Genomic DNA, 17,514 nt, shown 5'->3' on the forward strand with positions numbered 1-17,514 from the left:
CTTGCTCAATATACTCTTTGAGTATTGCGGAATCGTCTGAGCACTTGGCTTTTATGACCCTGTAATGGTCTAACTCCATCCACAGTGATTTGAGTTGATTGGCGTACTCTGTAACAGTCTTGTTTCCCTGTTTTGCAGCCACAGTCTTCACCTTCACATCATATATTTGAGCAGCATCTTTAGCTTTGGAGTATGTCTGCTCCATGGCATTCCAAATCTCCTTTGCAGAATTAAGAAACATGCAAGTATCAGTGATTTCTGGGATCATTGAGTTCCACAGCCATGCCATGATCATAGAGTCCTCTTCATCCCATTTTGTAAATTTGGGATCTTCTTCTTTAGGAGCATCTTCAGTCAAGTGGTTAGTTTTCCCTTTACCTTTCAAAGTTCTGCGAACAAGTTGGGACCATTTCAAGTAATTCTTCCCATTCAATCGGTAGGCAGTGTTGAGGTTCTACAGCTATTCCTGAGTGTTCTGTGACTCAGTATTCACCACTTCAGCAATTGGGTCTGCCATGTCCACCGCAGTACAACGACCGTAATGCAGTGAGTATGTATTTGATTGTTGTGACGGCAACTAAGAAACAACACTGCAAATCACACCAGCAATGAAGGCCGGCTGTTGATTGACAGCAATAAAGGCTGTCCTGAAAGGGATGGTTGACAGCAATGAAGGCTGCCGTCTAGGGTTTTGGTTTGCGTAGTCAGAGGCGGCTCCCAAAATTTGAGAGCTCTGGTACCATCTCACAATTTAGGGTAGAATAATTGATATATTAAATTATGTTGAGAATACAAGTCATATATACAAGGCTAGAGTAGTGGATAAGCTGGTGAGTATACAACGATGATTTTTAAGGGGAGGTGGAATCGAGCAAGAGAAGATTGCGTGGATTAAGTGGGATACACTATGTCTCCCAAAAGAAAAAAGGGGATTAGGCATAAAGGACATCAAGACCTTCAATATAGCACTGCTTGGAAAATGGAGATGAGATCTATTTCAACACCAAGGGGAACTCTGGGCCAGGATATTGGATTCAAAATATGGTGGCTGGAGGTGCATGGATGACGGAACAAGAGGCAACAATGAATCTTTATGGTGGCAGGACCTAAAGGTAGTGTTCCACCAATCGCAACAGGGCAATGTCTTTCAAAATGGAATAGCTTGGAGGGTAGGGTGTAGAGATAAGATCAAATTATGGGAGGATAGTTGGACTATTGACGATGTTCCACTAATAACAAAATATCCTAGGCTGTATCACATTTCCTGCCAGCAAAAACAGTTCATTCAGCAAATGGGAAGTCACACAGATGCAGGTTGGGAGTGGAATTTCATTTGGAGGAGATCCTTGATTGACAATGAAATCGACATGGCTGATAGCTTCTTGGGGGATATAGTAGGTAGCCTAATACAACCACATAAAAGAGATAACTGGGTGTGGAAAGCATATCCAAATGGCCAATACTCAGCACAAAGTGCATATAATCTGTTGATGGGGGAATCAATAGATGAGAATCTGGATGGAATTTTTGAGGAATTATGGAAATTAAAGATCCCAAGCAAAACATCTTTTTTGCATGGAGGTTAATTAGAGACCAACTGCCAACAAAATTAAACCTGCGAAGGAGACATATAGAGATCAATGATTTACTATGCCCATTCTGTAGGAACAAGGAGGAGGACGTAGCTCATCTATTTTTCAACTGCAGTAAAATCCTCCCTATATGGTGGGAGTCTTTGTCTTCGGTCAACATCTCAGGTGCTTTCCCGCAAAATCCGAGACAACATTTCCTTCATCATGCAAATGGGTTGGATGCTGGAATAAGGGCTAACAGATGAAAGTGCTGGTGGGTAGCACTAACATGGACTATATGGCAACATAGGAACATGATAATTTTCTCAAATGATACCTTCAATGGAAGTAAACTGGCAGATGATGTGATCTTCTTAGTTTGACATGGTTCAGAAACATGGAGAAAGATTTTGTAACACATTTGAATCAATGTGTGAGTAACTTAAGAGAAGGTTTTTTGTAATCAGGAGAGGGTAGCAAATCCCTATGATTCAGGGATATTCCCATCATACACTATAATTGTAATCTACTAAATAAGGAAACAATACAACTAATAAAACACAGATTCTGAAATAAATAATACAGCTAATAAAACAGATTCTAACAGAGGGTTATCTTTAACTGGTCAAGGAGGAACAACTTGTCCTTCATCCATAATATATGAAGTAGGGTTGGGGTCCCTTGGCATAGACTAATCAACAAGGACAATCGGTGATAGAGTTGTGGAATACAAACAAATCAAAAAGGCTTTGGCGTATTGGATATTTAAATTTATAATGCTGACAAGCTCATTAAAATACCCCCTAGAAGGTTAATTTCAGGTTATCGTACTTTTCTCTAACACACATTTTATAATCTTATTGCCATAATGATTCATAAATCAAATAAGTTGCAAATATGCTAAAAGGAAACAATTCAATTTTACCTTGCAAATCGAGATTGTATTGAAATATCCCGAACCTTAATTCTGTTGACAGTGCCACTTTGGCTTATAAGAACCACTTGTTCATCACTTTCACCATTCTCTGTTAAAGATAGAAATTTTACAATGATATCAATAACTACAGCAATTTTATATCATAATAATATCAGCAGCAAAATTAGTACTAGTAATTATCAGAACTGTAACTGAAAGAAGCACTGTTGAACTAAGCATAACATTAACAAAAATATCTGCTGATGAGAATCCTACCACAAAAACAGCAGCCAAGCGATCCTCAGCAGAAAACTGAATACACAGGACAGGATAACACAAAACATTTAAATGAAAAGGAACTTTTATTATTGTCAAGAGAGGGGGATGTTTCAAAGATATAAAAAATACCTTATATCCTATCAAACCAACTCGATTCAAAGACGATATCCGGAAACTGCACAAAGGAACTCTCTTTCCATAACCATTCTCAGATACAAACAATAGCCATGGCCCATTTTGGTTCTTTGCACTGTGGGCATATAGTAAATAAATATATTAAGGACATATCCGATGAATTGGTCACATATTCACTTCACAAGACAATTAGTCATCACAATGTCAAAACACTTCCCTTCTGTGCATCTGGAGTCATATTCAAAGACAGAATAAAAGTAGATACAATATATTTAATTAACCTTTACACAATTTAAAGATATCATAAAGGTAAAAAAGGACCAAAAAAATAACAATATGTAAATAAATAAATCTCAACCATTTTAGTATAATATATAATAAGCCTATTCAATTCAAGCCAACTAGAATTCTAAAACCCCATAATGCCATTTCAAAACTAAATTATTACTACCTCCATCCCTAATTATATGGCAGTTGAATAATTTACACTTATTAAGAAAGTTAATTAATTTAGTTATTAGCATTAAATTTGCCTATAATTATAATGGTCTTTTCAAATTTATCCTTAACTTTATTAGGAATCTATTTGTCTTCTCCAGTCTCCATAGGAGAGAGAAAAAGACAATTGAGGGTATTTTAATCAAAAAATAATTAATGCACGAGAAATGAAGTCTTATAGGGATGGAGGAATATAATTCAAAAATGTTTAAACCTTTCAAGGAACTCCAAATTTGAGGGTTGAAGATAGTAAAATTAAAAATATAATATGGTTGTTCAGGGCAAATTCACAACGTATGTTCAAGGAATTCAAACAAAAACCAATATGACTAACAGAAATTTCAGAAAAGAAGACTAGATGCATACTCAAAAACTAATGAAGAAACTAAATCTATCATTTTGTCTGGTGAACATAAAATATTTTCATCAAAGAAGCATGCTAATTATAAGCAGGTATGAACATGACTCCTACACGACACAGTTCTAGACTGCTAGGATAATGTTCTCAATCAGATTATACTTGAAGCAGACATGAGAGAAAAATAAAGGAATTGAAACATAATTCTGACAGCTATTAATTCACTAATAACAGAAACAGCACGCAGGATCTCATCATTATTACTTGCTCCCAGGAAATTTTGATGAGGTTTCCAAGTTGTTCCACATGGCTGATGGTATAATGTCGACACTTGCCATCTTATCCCCTTTTTTTAGTCTCATTGCAAGTGCCCCCCGCGTATTTCTACCTAGTGTGCGAATCTGAGCTTAAACCAAGACATTTTAGTGTTACAAAAAGAATTAACAAACTGCAAAAAAGTTTCAGCAATGAAGTACTAAGATTTTCATTAGGATTTGGTTTTCTGTACACTTTTCAATTAGCAAAATTGCTATAAATACTTTAGATAATCCCTGAATCATACAGATTCAATTGTACAATGATTATAATAAATATAATAAACCCATGAGGTTGAGAGTTAACGTCTCAAGAAAATTCAAACAAATTAACTCCAAAGTCTATCTATTTCCTAAATGATAGAAAGCCAAAATCAAATTATTTTGAAGAGCTGAAAACCTGAAACTATTTACAGCACCAGGTTATTCAAAAGATATCACACCATAGCAGTAAAATTCGATGCTTTTATTTTCAATGAATTTCTTCACAATATACTTAAGTAACTTATATATAAATGCTTACGGAATTTGAAATTTAAACTTTAACTGAAGAAATAGAAATAATACAATCAGCAACTTGCCTTACTGCATTGGCTTAGCATGACCATTCCATTGTGAGAAGCCATGGCCACAAAGTCATCATTTGAGCAAAGACGGACCCATTTCAGCTCATCACCATGAACCTTTCAAGTTAAACAGTATGAATGAACAACATTCATAGGAAAAGATGTCAAACAGTAATCTAACAGGACAACACAATGGAGAAGAAGCAATGTAAACAGAGGGATTCAAATGAGAACAAACCAATTGAATAGCGATGATTCCGATTGACCTGATTGATGAAAACAAATTCAAGGATACTCTTTTGATATAACCTTGCATAGTAAGCATCAGCAAAAACTGATCCTCAGCAAACTCACTCACAGGAATAATAGATGTAATTCTTTCACCATCAGATAAAGATAAGATCTGGGTCAGATGAATCAAAAAAAAAATTTGTTAATTTAAGCAACTCATTTTTGGTCCTTGTTCAAGTGTTAAAATTTAAAAATGCAATGTGCATTTTGTATATATAAAATTAATATTTTTTAAAAATATATAAACCCTATTTTTCAAGGGAAGCCATCGTGCATCAATTAGAGTTTCGGTTGCGTGACTAGGAGGTTACACTAGTATGTTTGGTTTGGGGAAGAAAGTCAAAAGAATGAAAAGTAAACGAAAGAAAAGAAATGGAATGGAAAATGAAAGGAAAAAAAGTTATGCATATAAAATACCATAAATATCCTTTATTTTAAAAAATACACAAAAGTAAAGATATTTAGGATATTAAGCTATGGAGATATAAGGTTTGTCTAGTGGTAAAGGAAGAAGGAAAGGGGATGGGAGGTTGCAGGTTCAAATTCCCCCGCTAACAAAAACTAACAATTAGCATTTGGCGATTAAAAACAACATTAAGCTAGCTATACTACATATACAAATATACTCTAATTACTTTTTAATCTTTCCTCCTTACTTTTTAAGCAACCAAAGGAAGGAAACAACATGATTTAACAATCTTTCCTTCACCCCCCTTCCATTTTCAGTTTCTCTCATACCAAACATTGTTGTGGAACTAGTCTCTTGCAAATGCAAGGTAAGGTTGCCTAAAAGACCCATATCGGGTCCAAGCCTTCCCCAGACCCCACTGTTGCTTGAGCTTCTAGCACAAGGTTGCCCTTTATTTTTTTCAAATCCCAATTTCTCTTTCCAGTTCTCTCCATAATAAGTTCATTAAATTTAATTGTCTCCATTTTCCAAATTTCCCTCTGAATCATTTATTGCATTCTTCTATCATTCAATGAGCTCATGTGTATCAATTATAACGATATATGTATGGATCAATAACATACTACACAGGCAAATATCTTTTTTATAAAAGTAGAAAGTTCTCACAAGATAGATTAATTCATAAAATTTCTAAGGTTCAAAATAGTTTGTATTCCGTACTTTCGAATACATGTTTCAAAATATATATACCAGTTAATTGTTAAGATTTGACATGTATATAAAAGTGAAGACAGCTTAGTCCTTTTAATTATTTCTATTATCATACTTTCAGTCCAAAATTTCAGTTGCATGGCTATAGCCAATGCTCATAAGCTCATTTTTCTGGCAAGTGCATGTAAAGAGAAAAGACAAATAAATACCTGAACAAGTGGTGTACCAGCAGCAGTGCGGCTACATTCAGGAATTTTGTAGGCACGAGCTGAGTATACTGTTCCCTTATCACTGAAAAATTTCACAAGCCATGTTATATTCAAAGTAACTAGATAAGCTGAAATGCAACAATTTCAAATACTTTATAGAAAAGAATAAAAAATTAGTGATTGTGAATGAAGCCCCCATAATGCTATTTACTAGAATAGTAGTGCATAATAAGCTAGCCAAGTCATACAACAAGCCTCCTTACAAGCTCAATATCCTTTATATAAGTCCAGGATCTACTACATACATCATGATGAAAAATAAAGTCCAAACATTTTTGTTAATTATATTAATGGAAATGCTAGCAAGTAGCAAAACATTCTTTGACACTTCCAAATACTATTATTAAGGAAATCCATGCTCACAGCCCCCCTAGTATAGAGTAGATCAACCTTATTTAGTGGGATACACATGGGATAAGCCAATAATAAAATGTTCAGAAGAGTTTTGTAATAGCACTCCCAGTTATATTAATCATGGATGATGATATGACTTGGATTTATGGTTTAACAACAATGAAACTTATGCTCAGGGAATTTGCCAAGAAGAATTGGGCTTTCTATACATGACTTACTGTGTTTCTAGAGGTACAGATCTCTTGAAAGTAAATTAAAAGAGTTTTATTCAAGAGTCTTCATCCTCTCTGTATTAAACCTCAGTCTAAAACATTCAATAGGCAGAAATTATTTCATTAATTTAAGAAAAAGAACCTGAAATATAGGACATGATCATGTGCACGAAAAACGAGAAAATCAGACATCGAATCATTCACTTTTAATTTTCCTACAGATTTTCCAATTGTTCCACGATTTTGTAGGTTAAAAGTGTTTGGCTTCATCCGTTTCACATAACCTTTTTCACTAAGTGCCTGAAAGTAAAAGACAATATCATTAACAGAAGAATCAGTAATATACCTATTGATAAAAGAAAAAGCCCACATACCAATATCATCTCTTCATTTGGAATAACATCAATGTCCTCAAGTTGACCATCATCTGTGTCCTCCAACATTGAAGGTCTTGGATTGGAAAACTTATTCTTCATTTCAATTGCTTCTTGTTCTATAAGCTAAAATATGAGAAAGAGGTCAGTTAAACAGATCATCCCCGAAAAAGAAAAATAGCAACAATAATAGCCCTTATAATAAGTCACAGAAAAACTGGTCTAAAATGAGAAAGATTATGGTTTCATTAGATCTCATGTATTGTCTTTAGCTATAACGAATTATAGTCAAACACAAAAAAACTTGTCCTTCCAGGTTGGTATAAATCAATGTATCAAATTTGCAATGTTTGCATGGAGGCTACTTAGAGATAGGCTGCCTACTTAATTAAACTTACATAGGAGACAAATAGAGGTAATGGATAGGAGCTGTCCATTTTGCAGAAGTACGGAAGAGGAAGCAGGACATTTGTTTTTCCACTGCAATAGAGTCATCCCTATTTGGTGGGAATCATTATCCTAGGTGAACAAGTCTGTAGCTTTCCCGAAAGATCCAAGACAACATTTCCTACACCATGGAGATATAATGGGTGATGGGGTTAGGGCTTCTAGGTGGAAATGTTGGTGGGTGACAGTGACTTGGACTATTTGGCAGCAAAGAAATAAGATGATATTCTCCAATGAATCATTTCACAGCAACAAATTGATTGATGAGGCAGCTTTCCTGTTGTGGACATGGCTGAGGCATTTGGAGAAGGATTTCTCAATACATTTTAACCAATGGTCTAGTAACCTTAGAGCAAGGATTTTGTATCAGTAAAGAATAGAAACATAGATTAGCATTAGATTTCACTAACATGGTGAGGCCCGACTGCGGTTTCCTATCTAGACTCCATATAGTCTGATTTGGAACATTCATTAGCTTGGGTAACAAAACTTTTGTAATTTAGTACCTCTGGTACTCAGTTATATATATATATATATATATATATATATTGTAACAGTTTCGGTAAACATTACCGTCACTGTAGAAACAGTAAAAATTGGGTCTATTTAAAGGAGTCCTCGTTCCCTTTGTGAGACACCCTTTCAGATATTCTTAAAACCAGGTTTTAGAGAGAGAAGCTCTGCCTAGGGAAAAACTCTTTGTAAGCTTTTCTTTCGGTTTCAGTAAATTTCAAGTTCTATTTTTTACATCTCCCTTCTCCCCTCACCGATCTTGTGCGGCTCTGCCGCCGCTTCGGTTTCTTTGTTTTCAAAAACCTGGGTTTGTAAGCCGTTCTGGTGTGCCCTTGATATCTGCTTTATAAGTTTATATTCTTGTATTTACATTCTTGCATATATTCTTACTTCCTATCTGTCAGTTTGTATCCTTTCCGCTGACCTCTGGTATCAGAGCCTGATGGGGAAGTAGGAATACTATCCGTAAGGACATATGTTAACAAATTTTATGGATCTGAAACTAAAACCTTGTATAGTACAAGTAATATTTTACTTTGATTTGTATAGTAAATGTTTGAACAGTACTCCCTGGAAGTACAACAGCCTAATATTTTAGTTGAATGGTACTGTAGCAGTAAGACTCGTAGTGGATAAAGGGCAGTAAGGCTAAGGTTCACTGTTTAACCAAAATATCAAGACATAATATGCTGGTGGCTATAGGATTTCCGTTCAAACTATTTTTCAAAAAAAAAAAAAGAGTTTTTCTTAAAAATAATTCAGATCCGAAAAATTTTGTTACATATTTACTTACGGAGATATTTCTATGGAACCAAATGAGGGCAAAGATATTAGAGGATTTTATAATCATGTCTAGACTCCTACGTTCATTTTCGCGTATTTCCTTTAGGTCTAATTCCTCTTCATCAACTTCTTCTAGAAATTCAAATTTTTTAAATGATCAAGACAACCAGACCCAAGAGGTCGCCCCTAAACACAATCTCTTTGATGAGGAAGTCCGATTCGAAGATATTAACCAAAACATGGATGATTGGAACATCCCAGAAATCCCCCAGGATCAACTATACGTTCCTGAAACAATTAAAGATAAACACAACTTTGACTACATAATCAATACAGTAGAAAACAATATTCCTCTAGGGCAAGACATAGGGGAAGAATTCCATCTACTTTCAAAAAATTCAATTTATGAACATAGTCGAAAGTATAAATATTTACACATCGGCTATGTACAAGTAGCCATCAAGCCCTTAATAGACATGGGCATAGATGCAGCAGTATTAATGTGTCTAAGAGATAATAGGCATAATAAATTTGAAGATTCCTTAATTGGAACAGTCAAAACCAGCCTAGGACAAGGTCCAGTATATTTTAATTGTTATCCAAACAAAGCAGTGAGTCTAATGGACAGAAACATTCTCGACTCTCTGTTCTTAAATATCCACTTTCATGGCCTTGACATGAAAGAAGGGTCAATTCCAGCGGCTTTAATCTATAGGATCCAATACAAGGTCATGAACACTTGTGCTTCTAGAGTCCTGTTACAGCCACAAAAGGGAGAAACAACCTTGTTTATAACCGATATGACAAAAGCCAACGTCTCCTTAAAAAGAATAATAAAATGGGATGAAGTAACTCTCCCCGAAAAATGGGTCATGGAGAAGGCCACACCGTCTGATCCCCGACCCGCTCCAATTATCGAAGACATTAAACAAGATAACTCCGGAAAGGTAGAAATAACCTTCAATAGCAGAAATTCCTTCTCATCGAGGATAGAAGCCTCTAGGTCTGAATACGAGTCAGCCAGAAGGTCTTTTTCGGTTAGGACCCGTTCAATTCCAGTAGGACTAGCCAGGTCTGAGTTACATAACCAGTTCCCTACTGTAAACCTCCAAGGACTAGATACCACTTCTAGCATACCAAGAACAACTTACAACCAAGATCAGGAGGACGACCAAAAGTCGATCCAATCCCCAACATACTCTTCTATGGAACCTTATGATGTTATCTGACAACTTTAGCATTAATAAGGAAACCCTTAGGAAAGATTTTTATTCTCCGGCGAATAGGCCTCAAAGGAGATGGTTTTCCCAGAATTATAAGGGTACAAATAGAAAACAGATCCAAGACAAGTTTTACAAATTTGTCGAAAGGGTCAAAGTTAATGTCCTTTTCTTTGATTGGTTCCATGGTTACAGCATCAGAAACGATATAGATTACCCATGGAAGCAAGACATCATAGGTGATCCATCAACAAACGTTATAACCTACTGGCAAGTAAGAGATGGTGAGATAATCCAATCGGAATTACCTCCCACGACCAAATATCAACTCCCGAACATCAAAGATAGTAACAACAAACCAGTAATGGCAACCCCATTTAAAACAAAAGATATTAATGAGGAAGTAACCTCTGAAGATATTAAGAGCCTAATGGAACAGGCAAACTACACCAATAAATATTTACAAATTTTAGGAGAAACCATTAAAACTAAGGTAGCTCCTAAACAAAAATCGGTTGAAGAAGCATCTCCAAGTATTCCCATTGAAAAACCACTGTTCAAACCTTTCAAAGTCAGTGAGAAAGCTAAACGAAAGATTAGAGAACTTAGGAAAACTAAATCCTTAGTTGAAGGAGTAGGTGACAACCATAGTGAATTACTAAACAAGATTGGTATTTTACTTAAGGTCATTCCAGAAACTCCCCAAACCTCGGAAAATACTTCCAAAATGGTAACAAGAAGTACCTCCAAATTAATTAACGCTATTAATGAAGACAGTGACCAAAACTCAGAAAACACAACTGAAATAGGATCAGTGTCAGAGAAGAATATAAATCCAATTAATTCCAAACATTGGAAAACACCTTCCAAATTATATTATCAACGTCCAACTGCCCCTGACCTTCTATTAGAAGAAAGAGGAGAAAACAATTTCAAGAGTTTTAGTGCAAACAACATCTATGAATGGAACATAGATGCACAAACGGAGTATAATATCATGAATACACTCCAACATATGACTATGGTTGCTACGGCTTATCAAACCTCCCACGAATGTTCAGAAGAAACCATTATAGATATCTTAGTGGCAGGATTTTCTGGACAACTGAAAGGATGGTGGGATAATTATCTAACTAATGAGGAGAAATCAAAAATTTATAGCGCAGTCAAAACGGATCTCAACGGAAAAGTCATTACTAATGATGGTGATAAAGAGATTCCTGACACTGTCAATACCTTAATTTTTACAATAACTCAACATTTTATTGGAGACCCATCCTTATGGAAAGATCGGTCTGCAGAATTATTATCAAACCTTAAGTGTAGAACCTTAGCAGATTTTAGGTGGTACAGAGATACTTTCCTAACAAGAGTTTACACCAGAGAAGATAGTCGATAACCATTTTGGAAAGAAAAATTTCTAGCTAGTCTTCCTAGATCATTAGGAGACAAGGTTAGGGATAAAATTCGTAGCCAATCTGCCAATGGAGACATTCCATATGAAAACTTAAGCTATGGTCAATTAATTTCCTATGTCCAAAAGGTAGCCTTAAAAATCTGCCAAGATGACAAAATTCAGAGGCAATTAGCCAAAGAAAAAGCTCAAACGAAGAGGGATTTAGGTTCCTTCTGTGAACAATTCGGTTTACCAGTCTGCCCAAAACAAAAGAAGAAACAAACCTCTAAGAAGGAAATCCAGGATCATAAACCAACCAATAGGAGAAGATTTTCAAAAAGAAGATACTCTCAAAAACCCTCAACTAGTAAGGAAATAGAAAATCCTAAGCAAAAAATAAAATCAAAAATAACATGCTACAATTGTGGAAAACAAGGCCACATTAGTAAATATTGCAGACTAAAGAAAAAATTAAGAAACCTTAACTTAGAACCCACAATTGAAGAGCAAATAAACAATTTGCTCATAGAAACTTCAGAAGAAGAAACAGAAACTTCATCCTCCGCACTTTCAGATGAAGATCTAAATTTAATCCAACAAGATGACCAATTATCATCAACGGATGATGATGATAGGCAAATCAATACTCTAACAAGAGAACAAGACCTTTTGTTTGAAGCAATCAATTCCATCCCTGACCCCCAGGAAAAGAAGGTTTTTCTGAAAAAACTTAAGAAAATATTAGAGGTAAAACCCAGACAAAAAGATTTCATTACAAACAACAAGTTTGATGTAAGTAACATACTCAAAAGATTAGAAAATTCTTCAACCAAACCAACGACTATCCAAGATCTCCAAATAGAGATAAGCAGTCTAAAAAGAGAAGTAAAAGAGCTTCGTCGACAACAAGAAATTCATCAGATCATTCTTTCTCAGCTAGAGGAAGATAGTGATTCTGAAAATACAAACAGTGAGGAAAATCAACCAGAAAATCTAGAAGACAATATGTTTATGGGATTAATCAACAAGATTAAAATCCAAAAATTTTACATAAACATAAAAATAATTATTAATGATTTTGTTCTAGAAACAATGGCCCTATTCGACGCAGGGGCTGACTCAAATTGTATTTTAGAAGGATTAATTCCTACAAAATTCTTTGAGAAAACCTCGGAGAAACTTAGTACAGCAAACGGCTCAAAACTAAAAATAAATTTAAGTTATCAAATGCAATTATTGAAAACCAAGGTCTTAGGATCAACACAAACTTTCTTCTGGTAAAAAACCTTAAGAATGAAGTAATCTTAGGAACTCCCTTCATAAGAGCTTTATTTCCCATCCAAATATCTAATGAAGGAATAACTACAAGTTATTTAGGAAGAAAAATTATATTTAATTTTTCTACTAAACCTATCTCTAGAAACATAAATCTTATAGAAAATAAGATTAATCAAATTAACTTCTTAAAAGAAGAAGTATCGTTTAATAATATCCAAGTACAACTAGGAAAACCCCAAATAAAGGAGAAAATCCAATCTTTATTAAGTCATATAGAATCAACTGTTTGTTCTGAATTGCCACATGCATTTTGGGACAGAAAGAAACATATTGTTGATCTTCCTTATGAGAAAGATTTTAGGATAAAACAAATTCCCACTAAAGCTAGACCAATTCAAATGAATGAAGAACTCCTCCAATATTGCCAAAAAGGAATTAAAGATTTACTTGATAAAGGTTTAATTCGAAAAAGTAAAAGTCCATGGTCTTGTGCGGCTTTTTACGTCAACAAACAATCCGAAATTGAGCGAGAAACACCCCGCTTAGTTATAAATTATAAACCGTTAAATCAAGCATTACAATGGATCAGGTATCCCATTCCAAATAAAAAATACCTACTTAACAGATTAAATTCTGCAAAGGTATTTTCAAAATTTGACATGAAATCCGGATTCTGGAAAATCCAAATCCAAGAATCTGATAGGTACAAAACGGCGTTTACTATACCTTTTGGGCAATATGAGTGGAATGTAATGCCATTCAGACTGAAGAATGCCCCTTCAGAATTCCAAAAAATCATGAATGATATTTTCAATCCTTATTCAAAATTCGTCATTGTTTACATTGATGATGTTTTAATCTTCTCCCAAGATATTGATCAACATTTCAAACACCTCTAGACTTTTATCCATATCATTAAACAGAATGGTTTAGCAGTCTCTAAATCAAAGATCAATCTTTTCCAGACACGGATACGATTCCTTGGGCATAACATATACCAAGGTACAATCATCCCAATAGAAAGATCAATAGAGTTTGCCAGCAAATTCCCTAACCAAATCTTAGACAAGACCCAGTTACAACGATTTCTGGGGTGCCTAAATTATGTAGGAGAATTTGTCCCCTATCTAAATAATATTGTCAAACCATTACATGATAGGCCTAAAAAGAATCCGCCTCCTTGGTCTGACCTCCATAACCAAACAATTAAAGAGATCAAAGTCAAAGTCCAGTCCATAAAATGTCTATATCTTCCCATTCCACAGGCATTCAAAATTGTCGAAACTGATGCATTAGACATCGGTTACGGTGGCATTCTCAAACAGCAAGTACATGGTCAAGAACATGTCATCGCATATACTTCAAAACATTGGAATCTTGCACAACTAAAGTATTCAACTGTTAAAAAAAAAGTTTTAGCAATTGTTTTGTGCATTTCCAAATTTCAATCTGATTTATTAAATCAAAAATTTTTAGTAAGGGTTGACTGCAAATCAGCCAAAGACATTTTACAAAAGGATGTCAAAAACCTTGCCTCAAAACAAATTTTTGCAAGATGGCAAGCAATTTTAAGCGTCTTTGATTTTAACATAGAATATATCAAGGGCTCTTCCAACTCTCTACCTGACTACCTCACCCGTGAATTTTTACAGAAAATTCCCGATGCCTCCTAAGGTGTCTAGCTCCTCCGGCAGAGGAGGAAGATCCAGTACAAAAGGAAAAGATGTTCTACTGGCTCTACCAGAGCCAATAACCAAAAAGGTAACTACATCATCTTCTGGGTCACCTACCCAGACTGGGTCATCAACCTAGAAAGGAAAGCTTGAAGGGTCATCGACCCCGATAACTACCGTTAAACCTGAGTCATCAACTCAGGAATCCCCAAAACCAACAACAACCAAACAAACCGTGGCTGAATATGCCTGGTCAATATAAACTCTCCTGGCCTTAGAAGATATAGGCCTCACCAGAGTACCAAAATTGGCCAAAAACACTTGGGCAGAAATGGCCTCAGAATCAGACGATGATTCTGAAACAGATATGCAAAAACAAATCCAAAAAGCCAAACAGACCAGAACTGTCTGTAACGAAAAACCAAGCCAACCAGAATCAACACCACAACCCAGCAATAACTATATTTCAAAACACAAATTTTTCAATGTTTTACAAATGGAACCAGAATACTGGGACAAGAATCCTTTCAAGGCAACCGCCAAGGTATTCCCCACGGGATTTCATTACAGGCCAACAACCACAAACAAAACCCGAAAATTCTACGAATTCATATATATATATATATATGCTGATAAAAAAAAGTATTAACTGTAATTCAGGTAGCTGATTGTAAGACAGTCAGAACTGTCTCAGTGACAGTTATAATTGTCCAGTTAGGCACTAGTTAGGCTCTCTTATTTTTGTATTATATTTATATATATCTGATGTAAGCAGAAACTCTTGTACATTTTTCTCATTTTCAAGACGTAGAAATGTTCTCTAAACTTCTCTACCTTAACAGTTTGCTACGTATCAGCTTATGCCTACATGGGTTTTCTGCTCCTGCTTTTGTTTGGCCTGCTAGCCTCCACTGTTTGGCTGCTGCATGGCTTTATATGGACTATTTGGTTCAGAATTTTGACCGTTTAGCTATGTGCTTGAGTAGCTTGTTGTGCAGCAGTGTTCTTTTTCAGCTGCAAGCAGTTGATCAAGCCAATTTAACTTGTTTCAAGGCAATTTTAGCCAATTAAAGCCTCTGATTCTTTTTCTTCTCTTGTTGTGCATCATTCCTGCCATGTAATAGTTGTTTGGCAGTCCATCGTTGTCTCCCATACAGGATTTTTAATTCCCCATTTCGCTGAGGTGTCTCTCCAACTACATGGTTTATTGTACCCACATATTTTCAAGTTCTGTTCTGAGTACATCTTTTCATAGCAAGATGAGAGCTTAGAAAGGTTCAGCCTTCAGCTTGATGTTGAATGTCAGAATACTAGTCTAGATTCATTAACTTAGTAGTCAAGAGAGATAAAAACCTGACGCATGTGTTATAATTATGGGTATTATTAGATGTATCTTTAGAGTAGATTTCCCTATTTTATCTTGTTGTAGAAGACAGCAGTGTGTACTGTCTTGTCAAAGCTTGTCAAGCTGTCTCTCTCCTATTTGTATATATATATATGTTATTTGAATGAAATAAAACTAAGCAAGTGTGTGAAAAGTTTTCCTCCTCACATATTCAAAGCTTCAAGTTGGTACCAGAGCAGGTCGTATCCGCCGTCGTCCACCAGCCGTTTCAACTGGTGACTACAGGGTTCTGTGCGCCTCGAGGAGCGCAACCCAGCCCAACTAACCGCTGGGCCAGGAGCTTCCCCACGCGCCATCTCCGTGCGCGCCAAACGCCGGCGCGTGACCACCACGCGCCGCCCTCCCCTTGTCGGAAACGAGCGCGTTTGCTTCCGACCGTCTCGTCGGGCTCTCCTGAGTCCATATCAGCCATTAGTTTTTGGTTTCGGCACTTCGTTGAGTGACCTTGTGCCTTCCTTGTCTCTCTACTTTAGTTTCCTTTGATCTGTGAGTGAAAATGGCTTCGTCTGGCCCAATACTTTCGTTTTCTGGAACTCCCACTATCACAACAACAAAGCTCAATTGGAAAAATTACTTATCCTGGTTTGCTTCAGTAGAACTGTGGTTCCTTGGGCAAAGGCATCATGACCATCTTGAAAAAGATGCTGAGGCAGTTCCGGATGATAAAAGACCTGAGTGGGAAAAGTTAGATTATCAGCTCTGTGCTGTCTTATGGCAGTCAATTGAGGCAGATGTTTTGGAGATTCTCAGATCGTTCAAAACATGCTGCTCTTTTTGGAAAAAGGCCCGGGAAATCTTTGCCAATGATATTCAGAGTTTGTTTGATGCAACCATGAAGGTCACAGCTCTCAAACAAACCAGCCACGATATGATTGCACACATAGGTAAAGCTCGGGCAGCAGTGGAAGAATTGAAGAGGTTCCTTGTGGCTGAATCGTTGGAGGAAGTGAATAGAAAGCTAGATAAGTTCTATATGGTTCTCATCTTGAGGAGTCTACATTCAGACTTTGATCATGTTCGTGATCAAGTCTTAGCTGGAGATCAGGTTCCATCGATGGATTCTCTCATCACTAGGCTGCTTCGTGTTCCCCATGCATTGAAAGAAGAAAATTCGGCTGATGTAGTGGAGACGTCATCCATGGTTGCACCTCGTGGGAGAGGGGGAGGACGTAACAGTAGAGGAGGCCGCGGTGGGAGAGGTGGACGTCCTCAATGCACATATTGCAAGAGGATGGGCCACACACAAGAGACTTGCTACTCCTTGCATGGCTTCCCTGACAAAGTAGCTCAGGTAACTCAGACTGAAACCGAAAAATCAGAGTCTAAGTTCTTTGATAAAGAATATCAAGAATATTTGAAGCTGAAATCTGAGAAATCCAGCAGCCAGACTTCATCTTCCTCTATACCATGTTATTCATTAGCATGTATTTCTCAATCTATTGATGGTCCCAGTCCTTGGATACTTGATTCAGGTGCCTCTGATCATATTTATGGTAACAAGTCTTCTTTTACATCCATTTCTTTTCCAAAAATTCCTCATCT

Source organism: Glycine max, chromosome 7 (assembly GCF_000004515.6).
Source record: "Glycine max cultivar Williams 82 chromosome 7, Glycine_max_v4.0, whole genome shotgun sequence".
Taxonomy (NCBI): Eukaryota; Viridiplantae; Streptophyta; class Magnoliopsida; order Fabales; family Fabaceae; genus Glycine; species Glycine max.